This window comes from Schistocerca cancellata, chromosome 8 (assembly GCF_023864275.1).
Source record: "Schistocerca cancellata isolate TAMUIC-IGC-003103 chromosome 8, iqSchCanc2.1, whole genome shotgun sequence".
Taxonomy (NCBI): domain Eukaryota; kingdom Metazoa; phylum Arthropoda; class Insecta; order Orthoptera; family Acrididae; genus Schistocerca; species Schistocerca cancellata.
Window position 1 is genome coordinate 597,530,990 of NC_064633.1, and position 5,462 is coordinate 597,536,451.

Sequence of the window (5,462 nt, forward strand, 5' to 3'; positions counted from 1 at the left end):
GAATAATCATCCCATCTTTTAGACTTAATTGGAAAGAGTTATAATTTTAACACCGTGGTAAATAAAACTAAGATAATGGCATCGCATGAGAAATACCCGGTACGAAATAAAATTGCAGTCGAAGATCCGATTTTGGAACAAATTCATAATGTCAATTACATAGGGAGCTATGTTACTTCTCACGGAAATTAGGATGTATATATTAATAAATAAATACAGGCAAACAGTTCTATAAGGTGATGGCTGTACTGTGTTAATGTACGGCAGTAAATCCTGGGGGTATGAAGAGGAAAGATTAGAGCCATATTCAAGTGGAAGAAATGAGCTTTTTCCAGTCACTCAAAGCTTGCACTAAGGTGGACAGCATTTCTTAGGAAAACATTAGATACGAACTACATACTTTTACAAGAAATAAAAAAATACAACAACATAAAAAAATGGAAGGAACGTCTAGGAACGGAAGAAACAAGGTTTCCGGAGATGGTGGTACAATACAAACTAAAAGCAGAAAGAGATACAGCAAGGCCAGTTAAAAGCTGGAACTGAAGCCAGAACAGGTCGATAGCTCTAAACTGTGTAACTGGTTTCCAGTACCTAGGTTGCGACATGACCTGAGACGTGGGCAAGGACATTTAAAAAAAGAGAAAAAACAAGCTAATCAGAGAAGCAAGAACAGTCAAAACAATAGTGACAAAAAGACGTAAACGAGATTTTATGAGGTAATGATGTTTGGACCATGTTTAACTCTGTGGACTGTTGGGTTCAGAGTAAAAAATGAAGTTATTGAGGTACATGAATGTTTGCAGAAGAGAGAAAAACAGCAACGTCAACGTAAGTGCAAAATAAAGTATGAATTCAATGACAGATAAAAGCGCCCATAAAAAATACGAACGAAAGGAACGTGTACTGCTTATGTCGGGTACCAGAACCCCAAAGCAGGTGTGAAATTATAATCCTTCGGAGAGGAGATCAGTTAGCACACGAGGACAAGAGTGCGTCCTCGGAAGACGCTTATCGAAACATAAGCTTGAAAAGTCAAAAGAATAATAAAACAGATGTTGTTGTTGTGGTCTTCAGTCCATGCACCTCTCCATGCTACTATATCCTGTGCAAGTTCCTTCATCTCCCGCTACCTACTGCAACCTGCATCATTCTGAATCTGTTTAGTGTCTTCATCTCTTGATCTCCCTCTACGATTTTTACCCTCCTCGTTGCCCTCCAATACTAAATTGGTGATCCCTTGATGCCTCAGAATATGCCCTACCAACCGATACCTGTGTCGAAAGAGCGTTATTATTATTGTGTAGTATTCTGCCCAGCGCTAGGACCGTGTCTTCATACGGAGAATTTCTGACGCCCATGTTCCCCTGTCTTCAGATTATTCCTTCAGTCTGCTCTGCCTCCTTCCATCGTTCATATCATCCAGTTCTTCTTCTTCTTCTTCTTCTTCTTCCTTGTCCTGTATTCCTTTGATTTTCCCTTCGATGGCGTCGCGTATGAGCCCCTAGTGTCAAAGTACGTGTGAGATCCAGTTGGCCTTGCTCCTTTTCTTTTCTCCTCAGTATATCGTCGTTTGTCACCCGATCTGTCCATTTGATCTACTCTGTTCTTCAGAACTTTCCAGGTAACTTTCCTTCATTTTTCTCGTAGTCCACATCTTTGCTCCGTACAGTGAAATACTCTACACGTAGCACTTCACCAGTTTCTTCCTTAATTCCAACCTCAATTTACTGGTCTTACTGACTGCGGCTTAGGCCATGGCGATTCTTACTCAAATTTCATTTGTGCAGTGTACATCCTTCCTCAGCAAGTTTCTCAAGTACAAGAACTACATCACATTCTCCAGTATTCGATTGTCGAAGTTATCCTCAGATGTTTCTCCTGTTTTCATATCCGCTTTTCATATCCGCATCACTTTTGATATCACTAAGTTGATTTACATGTTACATTTACTTTCAATGTCCACCAACGTATTCACCGTGTGTTGCAACTGTCTTTGACTTGTGGCGAGTACTATCAGGTCATCTGCATACTTGATGGTGTTGGTGAGTCGTCCTTCTATCCTGAAGGTTCCGCATCCTTTTAAAGCTTCTCTTGCCAACCATGTTCTATACACGTTGAAGAGACATCCTTGTCTTTCTCTTCTTCCTATTTCCATGCTGTTTGTTTCCCTGCCTACCATCTCCTTCGTTTTCTGGTGCGTGGGGTCGTACCTTCCTTTTCTTTGTAACTCTACTATTTTGTCGCACATTTCTTCTACCTACTTTTCCTTCACTTTATCTGTTTCACATTGTCTGTTTCTCTCTTGTTAAGTCTTCTGTACCCTTCTTCCTTACCATTTTTACAGTTCCTCCTTTCCTTCTTCTTCGCCTGCTTCTCACTGGTGATCCACTATTTCCTCGCTCTCTTTGCTACCCTTCCAACGTCACTCTTTAAAGTATTCAACAAAACCAGTTTAACGTTTCACCACTGCAATTCTGCACTTGCATTTTTGTCTTTTTCACTAAATTTTTGCTCCAGGTATTCTGTCACTGCCTCATTGTTCTCTCTTAGCTTTTTCAGATCCCATTCTGCTTTCTCCTCCCACGCTGTCGGATCGAACCTTGTACACATGTCTGCAACCAAAAGGTTGTGATTCAGGTCAAAATCGGCAGCCGGCACAGTCTTGGCGTGTTTCACGCTGCCGCTAAATCTCTGTCTGATGTGTATGTAGTCTGCATACCTTCACGTACATCGCTGTATACATGTGCAGATATAAAGATACGTTTTTATATGTGCAGATGATGTAGTTTCCGCATTTGATTCATGATTTCTAAGAGAATAGGAAATGCACCGAATATGTGTTCCCTCGAACAGTCGCGATGCTCCGTGGACAGAAGGCCATGTTCATGGTCAGGACTTTACATCCTCATCGCAGACTCAGAGAAGAACTTGCAAGGTGCAAGAATTCTGCAACAGCTTCTTTCACTTTCTGCCTTCCCCTTGTAACGACACAGTTACGGCAAGAAATTAACACACCTTTAAAGTCATTCGAAATGTAAGAAATAGTTCAAATGGCTCTGAGCACTATGGGACTTAACATCTGAGGTCATCAGTCCCCTAGAACTCAGAACTACTTAAACCTAACTAACCTAAGGACATCACACACATCCATGCCCGAGGCAGGATTGGAACCTGCGACCGTAGCAGACGCGCGGTTCCGGGCTGAAGCGCTTAGAACCGCTTGGCCACCGAAGCCGGTGCGAAATGTAAAAGCGCAGCATATTTATTATTTGTGAGTTTATTAATTTCAGTTCATAATTCGATCTGGGATGTTTCAGAGTACTCGTATGCGCCGCTGATCTGTAACCATAATCGCTAACGCCATCCATTAGTATCGTTAGAAACTGTTTACATAAATATTGTCATATCTGTCTGAGAACGATAGTATTTACAGATGTATTATTATACCAGATGGCAATTATAGGAGTCGAGAGGCATGAAAGGCAAGCAGTGGTAGAGAAGGTAGTGAGACAGGGTTTTAGCCTATCCCCAGTGTTATAGGAATTAAAGTCAGGCGAGAAGGAAAAAAATTTGAGGTTTACCGAAGACATTGTAATTGTCTCTGGGACAGCAAAGGACTTGGAAGAGCAGTTAAACAGAATGGATAATGTCTTGAAAGGAGGATACAAGATCAACATCACCAATAGCAAAACGAAGATAATAGAATGTAGTCGAATTAAATCAGGTGATTCTGTCGAAATTAGGATATGAAATGAGACACTTAAAAAGTAGTAGATGAGTTTTCTGTATGAGCAGCAAAATAACTTGTAAAACCATAGCTCTAATGCTCTACTGATTTATTTTGCTTTTGTTTTATTTAATGTTACATTGTTGATCTTCTGTAAATGTGTTTGAATCGATAACATAAAATTGTATACTCCTTTCTTTGTTAAAACTTTGGTGTCCTGGTTTGATGCTATGCAATGTAGTATATCTGTCATTTAAATTCTTTGTCCCATTTGGAGGGAACAAAACTTACTGTATATAATTGTAATTTCTGAATGAATAATTTTTGTAGGAATGTCAATATGTGCAAATGTTCTGTTTTATTGAATGAATTTGGTTGCTGTTATGTAAACTGCTGATCCTCACTTAGGGTTCTTAGTTAGTTTGTATGTAAATGGTGTAGTGGTTCCCCTCGGGAACGGAACTGTGTAGCGCGCGCAAATTGTGGTTGGCCTAGGTAGAAAAGGCGGAACAAGAGTCAGTCGGGGACAAGCTACGAGTCGGGGACGAGCTACAAGTCGGGGATGAGCTACCAAACTGTGCACTGCCATGTAAAAGATGCATATTGTGCTGGTTCCGAGAGAGGCTTTTTCTGCTATTTTCCAATGCCTCGGATGGATGGATAAATAGCTGGAACTGTTCTGGAATTTGTACCTATCATCGCCACCAAGAAACGACAGAGTCCAGCAATTCTACCTGCAATTCCACCTACCAACATGCAGTTGCCACCACATTGCACAATCATTGCATCGGAATACTACAATGATGTACAGTGAAGGATCAGCTTAATGGATGTGTTAGTGTGCTCAAATATAAGGTAATTCATATCTGAATTTATGTACCTACCTTGATTTTTTCCTTGTCATAACACCTCTCAGGTTCCTCTCCGTTTGGACTAAAGTGATTACCGAGTGTCCCTACTGAAAGAACATTAAAGACCAGTTTTTTTTTCTAATTAATGCCTCTTGAACATAGTAAAAAGAAAGTTAAAGTTAATGTGGCTTGCTGAAAATAATTTTCCTAATAAAACTGCTTATTAATGTTGTTGCCAACTTCAAAATTAAAAGTTCTTAAGATTGAAGCTTATAAAGTTTTGCTTAGTGAATGATCACATTACTGCCTGTTGTAAATCGCAGGAGGTGAGTCAGTATCTTACATATATGTTAATTCTGTGTCTCACTGTAGTAAAAGTGGAAAACTGCAGGTGTGAAACGTTATATACTCATGTTTACTAAGTGTTTGTCTCTCTTGTGTATTAGAAGTGCATATTAACAGTATAACAGGATCCACAGTTCGTCTAGTGCGTTGATGTTCGGTAAGAAGTAACGGAAAGACCACTGATTATGAAAACCATAATTTCTTTATTCAAATGATAGTGAGAAGCAACCTGTTAGTGGATTCGAAATAACTTTCATTTTTAAATAGTAAAGTATTTAACTGAGAGAGACAACCTATGTCCAGTTTATGATCCTGCAGTGAATGTTAATAGTAATGTTATAAAGACCGTTCAGTTTGAACAAGCCCTGAAGGTGGTAGTGTGTTTCGGTATCTGTTATATTTTTGCAAATAGTTAGTGCTGCTCCAGTTGTTAGCTTCAATCTTAAAACATATGTATGTGTCAGAGTTCATTGCACTCGCGTGTGGCCAAGTCTAGGTTGTGTTTGTCCGTTATAGTTATTTATATCTACTTTCTT